Below are 20,165 nucleotides of genomic sequence, written 5' to 3'. Positions count from 1 at the left end.
ATTTTACTGCATGAAAGGAACACATTCTTAGAAAAGGAGCAGTGTAAGAAAATAGGTTTACAAGTAGATTACAAGTATTTTTTCATAATGAGTATTATTCTCAACAAGTGATACAGTTTGGGTTATCAAATATTGATATTAAGTCAGTTGCTAAATTTCTTACTAGAGTCACAACCTTTATTTTTAGAATGATAGGAAGATATTGTTCAATGGGTCTCGATTATCTGGCTAAGCTTTCTAACATTTTCTGTAAGTCTAGTTTTTAGTCAGTTGGTAAGCATTTCCGTTTACAAGTGGATAGAAGATACCCACTCAAATTACTAGAAAATCTTTTCTCCACAAATGATAGTTGTTTTCACCCTAATGGTTTCCGGACTGTTAGAATTCAGTACAAGTATTTGTTGTAATGTGTATAAAAATGTTGCATGCTTTTAGTAGTTGTTTTCCCTTTTCCCTTTTGAAAACCATAGTCTAATTATATATTAAATGTATTCCATTCAAAAGGTTAGTTTTTTAAAATCTTAAATCATTATGTCTTTCTGTTTTATGTATTTTTCCATTCTTTCTGTTTTATATGACAGTTATAGACTTCTTCGCTAATAGGGCTTACATTTGAAGATAAGGCTGCATGTAAACAAATTAACTTTTTTAAAAAATAGAGAGCAATTTCATCTATAATAATGTACCAATTCATAAATTATCACTGGTATTTTTTTCTTAAAGATAAATGACACGTCATAGAACACATATTATTCGGTGCTCTGGATGGCTGTGTTCTGGGAGATAAGGCCCTTGTATTATTACACTCTAATAAAATGAGTTAATGTTTTAGTATTATCGATAAAAGAGCTCTTGGATATATTTAATAACAGAACTGAGAAACACTTAATTTTAGTTGTCTGTAGCAATATAACACAAATTCTCCTGTAAAACAAATTGCACTTTTGGAATATATTTTAATGTGTATTCAACAAAGGAGAAAATGAGGTGATTGAAGTTCAATTTGTAGCATGTTATTAACCATTTCCGCTTGACTAGATGAGTAAAAGGATAATGGATGAGGGTTTTATTATTACCTTTCTGCTAAAATGAAGTGGTATAAAAGATAAGGTGATGAGATTAATGAACATAAGGAAAAGGAGTAATCAATCAAGCCCCAAGAAGGAAGTGAGAAAGACGGCACCTTCTAAGATGCGTTAGAACTCGCTGTACAAAAAGTAGAGTTTATCATGCAGTGTTCACTAAACTGTTGAAAACTAACGATTGTGGCTGGAAGACAGAACTAAAACTACTAAGATTATACTGAATCACACATGCATGAATTTACATGTAGGTTCAGTGGTTCACATGGTAGAGTTCTAGCACAGCAGCTGAATTTCTTATATTTGAGGGCTAGAAAGTGTGGCTTTTGAGTCCCTGTGCTGTGTCTGGAATCACTGGAACCTAAACACAAGCCCTTCTGTTGGACTGCAGTTACAGTCACACAGGGAGTGTCACTTGCCCGAGTCTCCTTAGTTTCATGTTTATTATTCAGAAAGACAGAGGAGTTTGCGGAGGTTGTTGATTGCATAATAGTGTTAATTTAGATTGCACCATCCATTCATTCAAAAAACTTTGTTGAGTGCCTACTATGTGCCAGGAACTCTATTCTAATTGTTGAGACTGTAGAAAGAAAGAAGAAATATGGGCAGCATACTTCTCTCATTGAGCTTATCATTTGCTAGGGGTTGACATACAAAGAGATATGTATGTCTGTCGGTTGTAATTACTAAAGAGAAAAATAAAGCGATAATGCCTCTCTAATAGCGTGCTGTTTCAGAAGAAACCTGAATGAAGTGAGGGGGGACAAGCCAATGAGGGCCGTCTGAGGAAGGAACATTTCTAGGCAGAGAGTACTGTAAGTTCAGAGGCCTGGAGGCAGAAGGGTGATTGCGACAGCTCGGAAGCAAGGCATTTCTGGGAAGTTAGCAAAGTGGGATTGAGTTGCAAGAAATGTAGAAAAATGAAGAGCTGTGAAATAAAGGCCAAAATATTTTGTTTCTTTATAAGGATAAATTATGCATTCAACAAATCTGTATGGAGTGCCTCTATCTACTCCTAAGTCTGAGGATGTACTAATGAGGACAGAAGTCCTTGCATCTTTGTAGTTTCCATTCCAAAGGGATGAGGAAGAAAAATAGTAAGTAAATAGAGGAACAAGGTAATTTCAGATAACACAGTGCTTTGGGGAAACAAAACCGGGTGTGATTGGCTGGGGAAGAGGGGCATGTGGAGACTCAGGTCTGAATAGTTCAGGGGTTGCTGGTACTTTCCCCAATCTTATTCCGGAACGCAGATCATAGCAGTGAGACCATGGACACACCTTTCTGAGCTCCTCTGTCTGCGTAATTCTTACCTCACTTTGTCATTATCAGGGTTTAATGAGATACAGTGTGCATCAAGCACTTGACCCAGGGGCTTTTTCTCCTTGCTCATCTGCCATCTAAAAGCGCAAGAAAAGAATCTTTCTTAGTAATTGTTTTAGTTCAGATTCTCCCAGATTCGGATACTGAGACAAGGGTTCAAGTGCAAGTAGTTTGTTTGGGAAATTCGGGTGACAGCAGCAGGGACATGGGAAGACAATACAGGAAAAGGTAGACAGTGATGGACATCTATTAAACCAGCTATTGCAGGCATACAATACTACTGAAATTTCCAATAATAGCGCAGAATATGTCAACAGTATTATGTGCAAGTTGAGGGAGTTGTGATTTTATATATACCTACTTTTTTCCTTTTAATTCTCACCCGTGGATATGTTCATTGATTTTAGGGAGAGAGGGAGGGAGGAATGGAGAGAGGGAGAGGTAGACAGACAGACATTGATTGGTTGCCCTGCTCTGCGCGCACCTGAACTGGGAATCAAACCCACAACCTAGGTATGTGCCCTGACTGGGCATCAAACCCGCAACCTTTTCAGTGCACAGGATGACACCCCAAACTGAGCCACCCTGCCAGGACTACACCTACTGCGTAGTTCCGGTTGAGGATTCCAGGTCCAGCCGGCACTCCCCTCTGACACCAAGGTGTGGACGCTGGTAGTTGGATGTCTGCAGGAGGACAGTGGAAGTCCCGAGGAGTATGTGCAAGGCCCTCACAGTGTCTGTTAGAGTAATTACATCTTTTGGGGGGCAACCAGTCCTGTTTAATTCAGTGGTTGTCCTCATTTCCTTGATGATTCTTTTCCTAGATCACTTTATTTCTCTTCTCGTTTTCTCTAAACTTCTCTGACCTTAACACTGTAGTGCGTTCATGGAGAACGGGTGCCTTGCATGGCTGACAGCCTTCATGTTTCATGCCTGGGGATGGACAATGCTCTTAAATCACTTTCTGAATTTACACGAGCCATGAAGGGAATAAACCGTCCTTCCTAAGATGTATTTCTCCTGATGCCAGAGAAGTCTATTCAAATATTCAATATCAAAAGATTCCAATATTAATTCCTACCAAAATTGACAAAGAAAGCTTGTCTTGTATTTTTGAATGCAAGGATTGCAAAAGAACATGATGTCTGACATTTATTTTTAAAATATTCTGGGAAGAAAAATATGGTTAGAAATAGAGAAAACAGGAGTGGCAAAATTGATAATTATTGAATCTAGGTGGTGGGTACATAGAAATTCATTATATTCTCTCTACTTTAGAGGTATCTTTGAATTTTTCTCAAAAAACAGAGACAAGAATTTACTGATTGTTACAATCTGCCTTGTCTTATGCTGAATTTGCTTTAAATATAAGCTAACAATTAGTGTTTAGTTTAAATGAGGGCTCAGTGACATCCCCAATCCTGTCATCACTCCCACTAAGTTAAGGAAGTGACACAAAAATGAAACCATGGAAATTCAATTTTAGATCGTCCCCGAGTAGATTAGAGAAGAAACGTGTACTCACTGGAAAGGTAGGCTGGCTACCGGGTGAGCTAGTCTTGATCTCAATCCTGTTTTTACAAACACATAGTCTTACCTTAGTCCCTTACCTTAGTGCCAATAGTCAATCATGCTGGGAACTGGTGAGTTCAGGAAGCATAAGCACAAAAATTACAGAAGGAATCATTGGAATGGCCTCTCATATGTTATAGGTTTAATACATTTTGATATATGATATATAACAACAAAAGGCCTTTCTGTGGGAAAGGCAGCCTCCACACTCTTATGTCCTGGTGATGTGTATGGTCTTGCTGCAGAGATGGATATCAGGCTGCCATAGCTAAGGAGATTTAAATCTTAATTATTGTGCCCAGCTTTCTTCATTTGATTCCATGCTCACCAAAAAGAAATCTGATTGTACTTTGGACTCACATATAAGTAGAAGTAGGGGGAGTGATGTTTCACAGAGGACTGAAGACCCCAGTTATTTTGCAACCATATTTTGTTGTTTATTTTAGAACTTGGTTCTGTTTCTTATTTTTATTGTCTTTCTTTGCTAACCTTTTTTTTTTTAATTCCTTTTATTTTTAAGAAAGTAAGAGATTACCTACCTAAAATATCTAATGCTGCTGGCAGGCTTTTTATCCCCCCACAACAATCCTCTGCTTCATGCCTTGACCCGCTCCTCTGAGGTAACCTTACTGCCCTTTTACAAAATACAGACTTCTGCTGCTGTTTCTGGAAATTACCAAGTTGAAACGTGCTGTACGGACTTGCTGTGTGTGGGAATTGAGGCTTGCGTCACTACCGTGTTCCGCATGCACACTTTCTCCTAGCCCTATTCTCTGTGTAAATACATCCGGTCTTAAATCAGAAGTGTGTGTGCCATGTAGTGATGCGTAAGTAATGCTGATTATTGGAAACCATGTAACAGTGGTCATCAAACGATACATCACTTCTCTATTTTTACCTAAAGTTTCCTCGAGTCAGGGTTAGAGTAGAACAAGCACATATTTTCCATAACTCAAAAAGAAAGGAAGTTAATCCATTCAGTGAGAGGCTGACATAACCAGTGGAAAACCATGGATGGTCTTTAAGGGTGTGAAAGTTCAGGAGTTGCAGGTGAGCCACCGTACTCATATCAGTTATTTGTCTTTGGCACCTGAAAGCCTCTGCTGTCGCCTTCAGGTGCCCCTGGAGAGTAGTGGCTTGTAAGTTTCTTCTGCCATCCAGATCTTGTACTCATGCTTTCGTTGCCAGCTCTGAACTAAAATCTGCTGGCCAGGGATCGAGTTCACGTTTCCAGTTCCTACTCTGAGGGATAGAGCTTTAGAAGAGCAGGGACGGTGCTGAGAATAAACAGCATCTCCCAGCACATTTTAGTTGCACCGGCCTCGAAGATTGTTTCTTTTAGGCATGGCTCATCTCTCATTTTAGGGTTTATGCTGCACTGGCTTCTGTTTCCTAGATCCCATTCTTCCTTTATTTTGGCTTATCACTCCCTCATTTTGCTAATGTTTATCCTCTAATACCTTCCTAAAAGTGATAGGATATCTTTTTTTTTTTTTTTTTTAGTGTTTGAATGTCTGAAATAATCTTTAGTCTTCCTTCCCGCTTGGTAGATGGTTTGACTGGATTTACACTGCAGGTCCAGTATCACCTCCTTCACTGCTGACGTGTGCCTCACTCTCCAGGTGACGCCGCTGCAGTTGAGGGCTTTAGTCCACTGCACTTGTGCTTTGGGATATTTGTTTTCTTTCTGGAGAAATCTTAGGGCCTTTATCTCAGTGTTCAATTTATTTGTTATTTACCTTAATGTGGGTCTCCTTTCATTCATTGTCATGGACACTAGGTAGACCCTTTACATTTAGAGATTTGCGACCTTCAGTTCTGAAATTTTTTCCTTCTCTCTGCTCCTGAGATGTTGCATATTCTGGATTCATTTTTAACTTCTGTCTATTTTCTTTCCTATTTTTCTTTTTTTTTTTTACCTCCCTATTTCTGTGACATTTTTCTCAACTTTATCTTGTAGTATTTTCTCTGAACTTTTTATTTTTTAAGTTAAAACTTTAATTCTAAGAGATCTTTTGTTTCTCTTCTTTTTTTCTCTTTTTTTGGAGGGAGGGATGGCATCTTCTATGTTAATATGGCTGTAAGATCTTCTGTTAGGTATTATTTTTTTAAAGTTTCATCCTGTTCTCTGTATTTCTCCCTTAGAGTTCATTGTTTTCTACTTGTTTTGATCTTTGTCCTGTTGGAGCCTCTCCTCAAACTGCTTGGCTGTCACGTGCAGCCCTTTCAAACCTATTTGAGAGCTCTGTGTTTATAGGGGTATGTTTCTTGGGCCTTTCTATATTGTTAGCAGCCTGTGAGCCCTGCTGTCTGTTCATAGATCCAGGCAAGTACCAGCATCTGAATGCCTTTTTTTTTTTTTGGTGGGGAGAGAGGGGGTCATTCAATGTCTCGAAATAAGAATCTTTTTTTGTAACCTATGTGAATGTCTATCTGCTGTGCTGTATATCCACAAGTAATCCAAAATAGTGTTGCTTGCAAACTGTAATTTTAAAGAACTCTTCCTTTTACCTGTCTGAGGGCTGTGTGCTCTGTGTGTTGGGGAGGGGAGGTGCCGGGATAGAGAGGAGTAGAGGAAGCATAGTGAGGCTGCTGGTAGTCTGAGAACAAGTGGGGAGGAGTGGGAGCACGTTGACTCTCTCCTTTCCATTTTGTTGCAGCCATGAACTTGTCCCTATTTTCCACTGTGTCTGGGGTCCCAAGTTTATCAGCAAGTGAATCTCAGGTTTCCCATGGGTGAGGAGACAGGAAAGAAAAAGAGTTAACGGGCTCTTCAGCTTGAGAGAGAGATTTGGGATGCAGCTAGTTTGTAGACTTGAACCCCTCTTCCTCATTTGATTTTTCTGTGTTTCTTAGTACCTTGAAGGGCTGAGAACCTTAGGTCTGCAGAGTGAATTAGGTTGACTTCTTATCAGTCCTCTTGGTGACTGTTTAGGTTGTGACTCATTCCTTTTGCTAAACCAATCACCACTGGTTTGTATCTTTATGGCTTCTTTGATGATGTCTTCCTTTCAGCATTACTTTTGTTATTTGGATTGGCACCTTTTTTATTCCTTTCTATTGATTTTATTGAGGTTTAGGTTAATAGGTATGAAGGCATTTGCCTGCAAGTAACTAAAACCCCCACTAAAAGTATGTTATAGAAATAGGAGTTGTATTTCTCACCTAACAGGTAGTTACTGCTGTGGTTCAGCTGTTCAGTCACGCTCAGTTATTTGAATCTTGTTTTGTTTCTCTTGCTGAGTCTGCAGATTACTGAGTCAACTCTGGACTCTGTTGAATTTACTACCTAGGCAATTTTGCCCTATAAGTAGCTGCCTAGGTAGCCAGCCAGCCTCTCTCTCTTAATAGCAAGAAAAGTAGGAAGAGTAAAGAGGTCAGAAATTTGAGAGGAACAAAATAAAGCTTATTTGAAGATAAAAAGATACATGCTTGTAAGGGATTTTGTTGTCTGCAACCTTAGCATAATACAGTTTATACACTTTTATTGAGACTGAAATACCAGATACTTAGACGATGTCCTAGGAAAAGAGAAGTCAGATGTAGGTAAATATTGAGCAATTAATTGGTGGTTTGCGAAACATGAAATGTCTTTATCATTATATTACTGAATCTTGGTTTTTCGAGCCTGTGCCATACTATTTCGATGACATTTTACTAAAAGGAAGAATCTGCACTGAACAGAAACACCAGCTAAGGTGAACCTGCATTTCCTCATGGTTGAGGCCTGTGGTTAGTGTGAGTGATGACCTAATCTGTGTCAGAGGCAGGGAGGCCGTTTATCCAGGACACAGCCCATTCTCACACACACCGTCACTGAGGCTGAATTATTTGCTATCTCAATGGGTATTATAGATTGAACTTGAATCTCTGATAAATGGTCATCAAAGTAATGAATCTTTGGAACTATGAAAAAAAGAACATAACTGAAAAATATGAAACCAAAATGTGTTCTCTTAGAAGAAGAGGAAAAAAAGTCAGAGTACGTCATTTGCAGCCTAGGAACAGCATAAAGTACTATTTTGTTCAGTTTTTCAGATATGTAGAATATTAAAAACTCCTGAGGCTCACTTTATAACTGATATGTTACATAAAAATATTAATATAAAAATTGGATATAATTCTGTTTTCAGTAATACAGATTTTACATCTATTTAAAAAGAAATGTGCCTGTAATAGAACTGGACTATGTATTAGGCCAATATATTAAGGAGATCTGGAACTTTCTGAACAAATATCAAGATATATACAGGCCATGCTTTACTTAGAATCTTTGAATTATTAACATCTGTAAGAATGAATGTTTTTGTCAGTTTGGGGGTTGAGATGGGAAGAAGCTAAGAAGACTTTTGGCCTTGGATGATTAGGATTCAGAATTTTTATATGATTCAGTCACTGTTGGGGCAGAATACTTTTGAGCTAACCTAGGAATGGAACCAATATTTGTAACATTGTTTCAATGAGACTGATTGCTATGTAGAGATTGTGTTTTGAAATACACCACATCTGTAGGCTGAAGGACCCATCTGCCTTTAGCCTAAGAACAAGACTTGATCAGCATTTTTTTGCTTATAATGCTGCTTATTATATTTCATCAGTGACATACCTACAACTATAGAAGCCATTAAGAAATATAATATTAAGAAGCAAACTTCGTGTTATTGATAAATGTGCAAAATACCTGAATTGTGCTTTTGAGTTGATTTATTTTTCCATTGAGTAGAGCATAGTGAAATCAATGTTTATGTGGATTGGTTTGGGTTAGTCTTTGGAAATGTTTGGATTCAGATCAGCCTGAGCATGCCCACTCCTCCCTTCATGTTTGTGGAGGCAAAGTTATGTTGAAATAAACAGTGGAAGGTGCCTGTGGATTACTTTCTGTGGGGGAAAGTGTGGAGAGTGGGAAGGGTAATCCTTTGCCTTAGTGTAAAGAGGTGACAAGAAGGAAGGGAGTATGGGTTGTTAGTGACCCAGACAGACAGACCCAGATTAGGAACGGTTTCTGGAATTCCTGGCCCGCATTCTTCGAGATGGTTCCAGTTATGAAAAGCAAGGCAAGACCGAGATGATGTCACACCGCAGAGGAGACTGAGGGGCCATTTTTATTGGATCATGGAACAGAAAGGACATGAATGGAGAATTTGTGAGATCCAAATAAAATCTAGAGTTTAGTTAATGGTACAAATGAATAAATGAAGCAAATACAAAACTAATGTGGAACAATTATAATATTTATATTATAATTAATAAACTAATTAAAACTAATTAAGTATTATAAACTAATATTAGTATTATAAACTAAATATAAACTAATTAGTTTATAATGTTCTACATTATAAACTAATATGGAACAAATGTAATATATTATAAATATATTTGACATTTAATGAAAAACATGAATCCAATAAGGGAACCTGTAGAGAACCTCTGTACAAAAAATATGGAAAGTGTAAAAAAACAGTAAGATGGAAGTTTTAAGCTGAAACTTACAATATTTAAGTGGAAAGCTTTACTAGATGGGCTTAACGGTTTAGTGGGCACTGCAAAAGGACAGATCAGTGCAAGAAAAGACAGGGCAACGGAAACTCTCGAAAGAAGGTGCAGAAAGGAGAGTCACCTCATACCCCATGAACAGAGCATGAGACAGCTGTGGGATAATGTCACATGCTCTGACATACATGTAGTGGAAATACCAGAAAAAAATGTCTGATAATTTTTTCTGGAAATATACCAGCAAAAAATCATTTAAAATATTTGTCAATTTCTTAAAAGACCGACTGTTTATAGTAAATACAAGTACATATTATGGGCCCTGGCTGGTGTGGCTCAGTCAACTGAGTGGTGGCCTGACAACCAAAATGTCGCTGGTTCGATTCCCAGTCTGAGCACATGCCTGGGTTATGGGCTAGGTGCCCAGGTGGGGGCATGAGGGAGGCAACCAATTGCTTTCTCTCCCTCTCCTTCTCCCTACCCTTCTTTCTAAAAAATAAATAAAATCTTGAAAAAGAAAACTTCTAGAAAAAAGAATATATTGTGGAATAACCTTGGTGGAATGACAGTAACTTGAAAACCAGGAAGAAATGGTACAAAGGATGGGTGAAAAGGGAATATACTGTTTTAGGATTTTTACATTATATGTCAAAGAGGTACATCATTTGAAGGGCATCTGTTGTAAGAAATACAAATAACCACTAAAAAAGTAAAGCAAAGTGATACAGAAGATAAAAGTGGAATATTAAAATCTATTCAATCCAAAAGAAGGTTGAAAGAGGAAAAAAAGAATTAGAGAACAAATAACTGAAGACCATTTGTTGGGTCACAGAAGAAGGTGCACGTTGGTTTTCAGTTCCCTTTCTATACCAAGTCCCCAGTGCATGACTAGGAAAGACTGTGATCTACATCTTTGGTGACAGGTAGAAATCAGGAGTAAAGCTGTTAAAATTGAAGGGAGTTGTAGTCTTATTTTCAAAGACATTGAGAAGGAAAGCAGGCTGGTCCTAGGTGAAGAAGAAGAACTCTAAGAATCAATCTATAGAAACAATTTTGGAAACTTTAAAGAGAAAAAAGGTATGCAAATTAAATTTCAAAAATAAGGAAAGAACAATGAGGTGACTTTTGTCCTCCATGACAAAATACAAAAACTGCTATGCAAAAACATAGTCAGAAAAATTTAGAAAATAATGACATATCTCTTGTCTTTTGGATATTAATGTTTTTCTGCATACATACATGAACAGTTTTATTATGAGTATAATCAACTCCATGGTCTTTTTTTCTTTGATGCATGCTGCTTTCCTCTTGTCTTGGTTCTTTCCTCTTCTTCCTCACTCCCATATCCTTTCCAGATCTCTTCTCTCATGCTTAACTGATATGTTAACAGTCTAGTAAGTATCCTTTCATGTTTTTGTTCATCTTCATGAACAAAACTAATGAAGCTTTTCAAAAGCTTCATTAGCAGTCTAAATGCAAATACTTTAAATTTATATAAGGATTTTATGGTAAATTTATATTTTAACTACATTAAATTTTTCTATTAAAAACATTTTTTTGTTTCAGGTGGTACCTTTTTAGTTTCCTTAGTATTTTACATTTTTGTCCTATAGCTGCTCGCTGCTTGTCTTGTTAAAATTGTTCCTACGCATTCACGGTTTTTCTTGTTAATATTTTTCCCAATGTCTATATCTAAGTACCAATTGCTGAAACAGAACAGATATTAATGTGATCATAGTTTATATTTTTATAATTTTAATTATGGTGTTTTGGATGTACTAGAAGTTTCATCCCTTCCTTTTCAGTGTTTATACCAGGTTTTCAATTTTATTGTATTTATTATAAATTTTGCCATTTGGTGATTTTCCTGACATACACTCAGTGCTTCCTATGTTACAGGCACTATTTACTAGCCATATATATATATAAAAATTTTAATTTTCAAAACAAGCATATAAGATGGATACTCTTATTTAGATTAGATTTTAGATGCTTAGCCTCAGGCTTTCAGTAAAAAGCCACATGTAATTTTTTTCCATTTATTTTACTAGCATTTTTTTCTTTAAAAATGCTTCCTGAATTTGACCAAATGCCTTTTCCATTTTTATTAAATGATTATATAATATCTCCCTTTCAATTTGTTGATATAATGGTTATATTGTGGATTTTCTGATTGAACCTCTCTTGCATTCCAAGCAAATGTCCTCCTTGGTAAATACTATTTTTATATGACATTGCTGGATTTTATTTGCTATGTATTATTTAGAAGTTCTGTATCTTTACTTAGTGATGACATTTCTCATCAAGTTTCCCTTTTTAGAGTATGAAGTTTTCAGTATTAAAGTGGTGCTGACTTCATAAATAATTTATGAAGCTTCCTATTTTTTCCCCCTTGGCCTAGGGTTTTTTTTTTTTTTTCCCCTAATTTAAGGTTAGATAAAGGTTAGCTGTGAACCTGTTCTGTGAAAAATTACATTGCTTCAATGGTAGTAACACCTCCAAATATACTACCAGGCAAATAATCTCAGAGATCACAGAACAGAACTCACAGATTACATCAAGATTCTCAAATCACATGATTTATTAAATCAGTTTGAAGCACACAATGAGAAAAAAGGGAAGTGAGGTGAACTAAGTTAAGGTACTTAGGATAGAATAATGCAAGCAGGCAGAGCAGTTAAATCCTGTTCATACAACATTTACATGTCCCCTCTCTGCTTCGTCAACCTTTCCTGTGGATACTGTCATGAGGACCAGTGTTGAGGTGTGAACAAGGGATTGCATAGGTGGAAAGTGCTGCAGGCCAGTGAAACCACTTGCTCTGTATTGAACAGTTGGAGCAGCAAGTATCCCTGACCACAGCTGCAGCCTGCTGAACAGTCACTGCGAGCTAACCATTTATTCTGCCGAAAGTTTGTGGATGCGGGCAGAACATATGAGACTCCTGGGTCAGAGACAAAGACCTTTCTTACAGCACAACAGACCAGATGAGCATCCTATTAGTGTGTGTTCCCTTTGACCCCAAGTTTCATGAGGTGACTTGGAAGGGTACTATGGACAGAACTCTGTCCCTTTCCACCTCCAAGTCATATGTTGAATCTCTAACCTCCATTGTGACTGTGTATGGAGATAGGGTCTTTAAGAAATAATTAAGATTTAATGAGGTCATGAGGTTGGCACCCTAATCCAATCAGACTTTGTTCTTGTGAGAAGAGGAAGAAAAATCTTCCTCTCTCTCCACCAGGTGAGGGTGCTGAGAAGGCAGAGAGATCTCAGGCCAGGAAGAGAGCTCTCAGGAACCCAATCTGCTGGCATCTTGGCCTTGGACTTCCCAGCCTCCAGGACTGGGAGAAATACATTTCTGTGGTTTAAGTCACCCACACTGTGCTGTTTACATGCAGTCGGAGCAGACTAAGACGAGAGACCTAGGTAGATGCTGTGGCTCCCCGATGAGCCATCTTGGTCTTCAGGAACCCAGACATGCACCCTGGGCAGTAAAGTCTGGCCTTTGCCCCAAAGGGTATCATTATCGTTATCACACTGGACAATGAACAGGCCTGCCCTTTGCTCTAAAGGGGACAGTATCTATCTCTTCGAAGGCTGTTCTCTGTACAAACGTCCATTTATTTCTGTTCTCTGCTATATTTGAGAACAAAAGCACGTTTCTTGAAGATACACGAAGGTATTCCCTTTATTTAGTTTAAATCATTTACTCACAAAGAGATAAGTAGTCTAGCTACAGTCTGATATTACTCTAGCTTGAAGCTTTGTTTCATATATCTAGGGAGGATTTTTAATACCAATCTGAGACTGAGATTGAGTTCATTAAGTAAGAATGGGCATTGAGAAGAAAGATACTTAGTGTTGTTCATTGGTGATTTAAAAAGTATATTATAGAATTTTCCAGTATATTTCAAATTAGACAGTTTTCATTAGTGCTGACTTAAATTTAACTCTTCGTTAAGGAATAGAAAGCTCCAGAGAGTCAGGATGTGGAATAGGCACACACGCTTCATATCTTGAATTCCGTGACAGGGACGTGTTATTGTTCCAAGTTCTTGAGAAGTAACTAGGAATCTTTCCAATCAAAATAGAAAAATTACGAAGTATAATTTATGTTACTGTTTTCCCAATATCATAATTATAAAGAAAAAAAACCAATTTGAATATTTCAAGCATAAAAATCACAGAAGTGATTTTTGTGGATATAAAGTTAGAACAGTGGTAAACCATTTTGGGGACAAATAGCTAAAGTAAGAAAATGCTTTAGCCTTTCTTGAATTTTAGGAGTATAGATTAATACATAAATTTATACATGTTTATATTTAACTTACTATATTAATAAAATGAAAGAGTATTGGTGTAGTGATTATCTTCATAAGGCATTTTTTGAATTAGACAAAACTCTTTACTGATTAAAGGTGTAATAAAAACGGCTGGGGTGGGGTGGAGGGATGGGGAGAAAAGGCATGCAACTGTAATTGAATAACAATAAAAATAAAAATTAAAAAGCTAAAAATTAAAAAAAAAAGTCCTTAGGCACCAGACTGTTACATCTTTTAATAATACTTTTAATACTTTAAAATATTTGCCCTGGCTGGTGTGGCTCAGTGGATTGAGCGCTGGCCTGCAAACCACAGGGTCACTGGTTCAATTCCCAGTCAGAGCACATGCCTGGGTTGTGGTCCAGGTTCCCAGTTGGGGGCACACAAGAAACAATCACACACTGATGTTTCTCTCCCTCTCTTTCTCCCTTCCTACTTCTCTGTCTAAAAATAAACAAACAAACAAATAAATAATAAAATATTGATTGTTCCCCTATAGATAGGTGATTTATCTCTTATACTAAAATTAGATGGATTTCACACTTTATGATCAATTGACATTGTGACTTTATTATGTTTGTACCCTAAAAGTTATCTCTAAACCCAAGTATCTCTATTTTAGTTCAGGTATTTATCCAAGCTCATTCTACCCTTTTTAAAAAAATTTTAATATCTAGCTTTTTATTTCACGTGCTGCTATGAAAAATAAAGAAGCAGTCGTGTTCCTTAATACTGTTCCTTAAGAACACAATTCCCAGACTACAGATACAGTTTAAGTTAAAAAAAAAAAAAGACTAAATTAAAAATTTGTAGGGTGATGGATAAATCCCTTTGTTCTGCTTCTTCATTACCACATTTGGCTTTTGACTCATTAGAATACATATTAAATGTTAGTTCAAGAAGAGATGGCTTTTATGGTACATCATTTAGAATGCAAATTATTTTTAAGCTGAAGAATAGTGAAAGTAAAACAGAACCAACTAAAGATTATGAATTATTTACAGGCCAAGGGCTTAAAGGTGCATCACTCCTGCACAAATATTAAATTATGAAATGGGAATTTCAGTTTGCCATAAATCTGTCTGCCACAGCAGCTTAACGTAAAATAGTTTTGCCCATCTAAAGCAACATCAATTTGCCAGTCAGTGCTTCATGTATCAAAGAGCGTTCTGTGAAAATATCAATATCATTGGTTAATATAAATGAAATTAATTTTTAAAGCTGGGCTAAAGGTTGACATCTGAAAAATTGCATTACTTTGCAGAAGAGAAATTTCTGTCTTCTAGTGAAATTTCAGGTCATGAGGGCAAGTAATTTTCACAATCTTCAATGGGAGCCAGTGAAATATGAACTTCATTGTCACCCAGCCCCAAAGCGATAAGATAAAATGAGCTGATACATCATTTGCTGTGGTTTTATCATCTCCCTCAGTAATTGGAAGAGAAAACATAAGAGTGTATGCATTTGTACGCTCCCCGCTTGTCCCTCCTAGCTGCCCCATCGTCCACACCCAGGCTAAAGCCATTTTAGCCCAATCGATACAGAGGTCACATAGCATTTTGTTTATATATTTTTAATTTTTCATACTGACTAAACTGCCAAGGAGAACATTAGAGTAATGAATATGTTTAATTGAATTTGTCACCCATGAAAATGCTAGGGAGAATACTGTACTACATCATAGTACTGGTAAGCAGCAGGAGGAAGTTTCCTGTAGAGATGGAAATGAATAAATAACTCATAATTAATTCAGAAGTTAATTTTCTTTTGTATTTGCAACTTTCATATTTTTGTTACTGTTTTTCAAAGTATGGCGGCTCTGTATGTGCATATGGATACATGTTTAATAACAAAATTACCATGTTAGACAGTTTCTGTCAGAGTGAACGCTATGCCATTTTTAAATTCAAAGCACAGCTTTAAGTTTTACTTTGAGAATGTATCATTGAGAACTTAAAACTACAAGTTATGTGATTGGTGATGAAGTAAATCCTTAAACCCAGTAGAATTTAGTATTACTAGAATAACTGAAGTGCTATGCTTCGATGCCACATTTCAGAGGAAATTGCATGCAGCAAGATCCAAAAATTATGTTAGTAATAGAGTGGTGTAATTTTAAAGTTACTTTCAACTAGTTTGTAAAAATTATAATTATTATAAATAAAAAATTTGCACATATGTTTGATGGTAATTTGACATTAGAATATTTTTCAATATGTGTTTTCATGTTAAATACTTACTGTTTTATACAAGGATTATATTAAGGTGTAATCTTTTAAATTAATTTATAATTATGCTCCATAAAATGGGATGTGAATATTTTCTAGACTTTCCTACCACTAGTGTTACTGCTTAATTGATGGCATAATTACTTTATATTTTATATACTAAGTTTAAAACATTTTTCATGATGTTAGATATATCCTTAGTCTGGATGTAGTTTCATTTCAAAATTTAGGTACTATTGTTGATGTATATTATTTGATTTGACTTTTGTCATCAGGTTCATCAAAGTCAACATGGAATTAATCAGAAAGAGTAAAACCTCTCCAAAAATTGGCTAATATTTGGAACTAGATTATACAATGCTAGCTTTAAAATTAAGAATAGTATTTTAAAAATATGTACATTCCCAAAATATTTCTTATTTTTAAGCTAAAACATTATTACTTTTTAATATAGTTCCCTTCCAGAAAGAATTTTAAAACATTTGAAATTTATTGAAGGTAGTTTTTTTAAAAACAAAACCCTTTACTTACTTGAAACAAATTTATTTTAATTTCAGAGACTATTTTAAATCTACTTTTAAAAAATGCCTGTTACTCAATAAATGAGACTTTCATGCAGTTGGGCAATAAAGGCATGTTTCTATTTTTGTTCTTTCATGGGGATAAGAAAACAAAAGATAAATTATGGATAAATTCATAAACTTTTCAAAATGAATGGCTAAAGGAAAAGTAAAAAATGCTTTACTTTCAAGACAATAAATGCAACAGGGTGAAGAAATTTTCATATGTATTCATAGTATACTATTCAAAGGGTAGGAAAGGGAAATGTATGTATTATTTGGGGAAAATTTTTTTCAGATAAAATTATAAAGAAGATACGGTCGTTATTTTTAATGTTAAAAAGCAGTGTATGTATGTGTATTTAAAATTAAATACTTTTTTTATCTCTAATTCCCTCACCTGAACATTTAACTAATAAACCATCCTGTGTGAAACAAATTATTAAAAAGTGAGAGTTGAATTTTCTACTAATAATACTACTAACAATATTAAAACGAGGTGGTAAACATTTAAAGCTAGTGCTGTAGGCTTAAGCTTTCAAGCTCTCCTAGACTTCGGGTCATAACTGCAGAGCCATGGTAATGATACGGTTTCCATAGCAACTGATTCATTGGAGGGCTAGACCTCTGTCTAGGGTGCTGTCAGTGTATGTAGAGTTTCAGTGAGCAGAAAGTCCCAAAGAAGGGTCTGCTTCCACCTAATCCAGTTTTAATTGAACTCTAGAGACTTTGAAGTGAAGCCTCGGACCAGGAATATACTATTCCAATAAGAAATAAACCTCTTGCTTCGCTAGACCTCAGCTGCTTTTCAGTACTGACACCCTTTCCTAATGAATACTTTAACGAAATGTTATTATATCAATTTCAGCTGGTAATTCTGTTAGTTAAGAGATTCTTTGTTTCTGTTTTAAACCCTACCTATCTTTACCATAATAGAGATTTTTATTTTTATTTTTTTTAAGTCAGGGTAGTTTTTGTGTGTAAGATTTTAATTTTGGATCCCTTTGGCAATTTTAAATATTTTTTCTGCCTGTCCCTCCTATTTTTCTTTCTCTTGAGTTTTTAAACATGACCAGACCCACTTATATTTAACTTTGGAAATATAATGTCTTATAGTCAGTGTGACACTATTTATTGTCAGATTTGAAAACAATACGGTAAATGCTGGATGCTATTTATGAATATGTCTGTACTAATAGTATAAAAACTTACATAGGCACGATCAACCTCAAAACAAGGGTAGTGATCAGCTCTGACAAAAGAGGAAAGTGGGATCGGGAAGGGTTCTACATGGGAATGTCAGCACTACCTGAAATGCTTCCTTAGTTTTTTAAATGTGTGCAATAATAATGTGACAGAATGTTAGGATTTTATAAGGCCGAGTAGTGGGTACTTGGGGCTTATGTCATTTTCTGTAATTTTGAATGTGTGACTTTTGGTAATAAATTTCAAGTAGATTTAATTACTATAGTTAAAGGAGTGGGATATAAATAGAATTTTCTGATTAATTGGAGAATTATTTTAGTACATTAAAAACTGACACAACAATTATGAGTGGACTTCTTTCTGTTAAAAATTGGAGTGCTCTAAGATTTAGTCAAATGCTCAGTCTTAGAAGACCATGCTCTTGTGATGATTGACATCACCATTGTTAGCAACAGGTCTCATCATCCAGCTCTACAGTCAGAAAAGGTGGGCTTTTCAGACCAGTGTGTGATATTCTTAACGTATCAGAGAGCTTACAGGGTCCTTTGTTTCTTTTGATTTTCTTCTTTTGTCTATAACCCAAGTGCAAGTACACAAATATAGTCAGTTGTTTATAATTTCTGATGAGTTGAGTTCTAGTTTAACATTAAAACTTTTTTTTCCCCAAAACGTGACAATGTGATGTATATAGAAGTTAAGGACCTTTGGATTAGAAAACCTGGGAGTGGACCACTCTCTTCCCAGGGGCTTCGTGTTAAGTATTTAATTTGGTCTCCCTATTAGCAGTTGGCTAGATTGGAGTGTGTTGCAGCACATATATTGGGTTCTCCACCATTTGAAAAGTCCAGGGTGGCGAACTCAGATGCAAGTGGAAACCAGGGAGTAATCAGTACATGGGTGAACCGTGGAGGGAGGCTGCCAGAATGAGGGTGCATGGCAGTTTTCACCATGCGGCCCCTAATGCTGCATTTGACAGATACTTCGTTTTTTCCTGAGAAACCAAATGTCCGAATTTTATGTAAATATCCACGGTTTCATGTGCTTTCAACTAACTACTTGAAATTTTGTTAAATATCCTATGGCCCAAACAAAATAAATATGGGCCATGTATGGAGCTGAGGCTACCATTCATTGATTGATTTAATCTTTTAAAAACATCTACTTTGTGTCAGACATTGTTGTAGAAAATGGACAGAGTGTATTCAAAGTCTTTGCTGTAGCAGAACTTAGAGACTAGTATTCTAGTGCCAAATAGAGGCAATAGGTAAGAAAGGATATATAATAATTCAGGTAGGTAATCATAAGTGTTATGGTGGCAATATGATGAGTTTGGGGTAGGATGGGGTGGCAGTGGGGGTGTAGATCCTGTGGCTTCTCTGAAGAGGTGACATTTGAGCAGAATTCCAAATGTGGGAATGAATCAGCCTTGTGCAGATTTGGGAGAAGAACATTCACTCCACGCAGAGGAGAAAACAAGCATAAAGGCCCTGAGGGTGAATGACTTGGGCTCTGGAGAGAGTCCCAGATGTAAGGCTTTTGTAAATGATTATAAAGAGCTTCCGAGTTTATTGTGCATGTAATGCAAAGCCACTGGCTTGTATTAAATACACGAGTGATCTGATACCTGATTTGTATACTTTTTAAAAAGTTTTCTGTGGCTCCTCTGGTCATCGTAGACTCTAGAGGTAAGAACAGAAGGCGAGAGACCAAGTGGGAGGCCCCTGCAGTCTGGAGGGTGGGCCCCACTGGTCGTGGGAAGAGCAGGGAGTACACGCAACCTCTGCCTTGGGAAAGATCTCACTTGAGATAAACCACGTGAGGAACACGCGTAGTGTTGTCCTCTCTGTTCTTGTTCATTTCTTTTGATCTTTCGTACGCAGGTATTGGTTGTATGAAAGAATTAGTACGATTTCTCTCTTACCAGTTTTGAAACTAAAAGCGTGATTACTTGTTTGGTCCTGTGAATGTTTGTTGTTTCCCCAAAACACTAGCCTTAGAGTTTTATCCATCTTTCATTTCTAGATCCCGTGGTGACCGAAATAGAATCATTTCTATAGAAAAACCTAAATATTGATTAGGTACTTAGTGAATTAAGTTAAAGAGTTGTTCTTCCTCCACACTCCCCCGCCAAAACTTCATTTTGCATGGAAGGATATAGATTTGTTTGCAGTTAAGATCTAGAAAATGGAAATGGGTAAAGGGAATACAGTTTTGTCGGATAAATTCTTACTATTCATTATTTTTATTCTCTACTCATCCCATGTTTGTCCCTACAATGCAGTATCACAATCAAATGTTGTTTATTTGTACTTTTTTATAGTAGTTACTTTTGAGAGCTAGACCTTCAATGTTTAATTTGCTCTTACGGATTTTCACCAA

The 20,165-nt window shown here is 36.4% G+C and overlaps 1 protein-coding gene across 3 annotated transcripts in view; it reads left to right on the top strand.

Annotated features, from left to right (window-relative positions):
• LRBA (LPS responsive beige-like anchor protein) overlaps window positions 1-20,165 on the top strand; it is a 503,590-nt gene that overhangs the window by 323,028 nt on the left and 160,397 nt on the right. The window lies entirely within an intron of this gene.

The sequence above is a fragment of the Desmodus rotundus genome, chromosome 9 (assembly GCF_022682495.2).
Source record: "Desmodus rotundus isolate HL8 chromosome 9, HLdesRot8A.1, whole genome shotgun sequence".
NCBI classification, from domain to species: Eukaryota; Metazoa; Chordata; class Mammalia; order Chiroptera; family Phyllostomidae; genus Desmodus; species Desmodus rotundus.
This window is presented reverse-complemented; position numbering and strand designations above follow the sequence as displayed.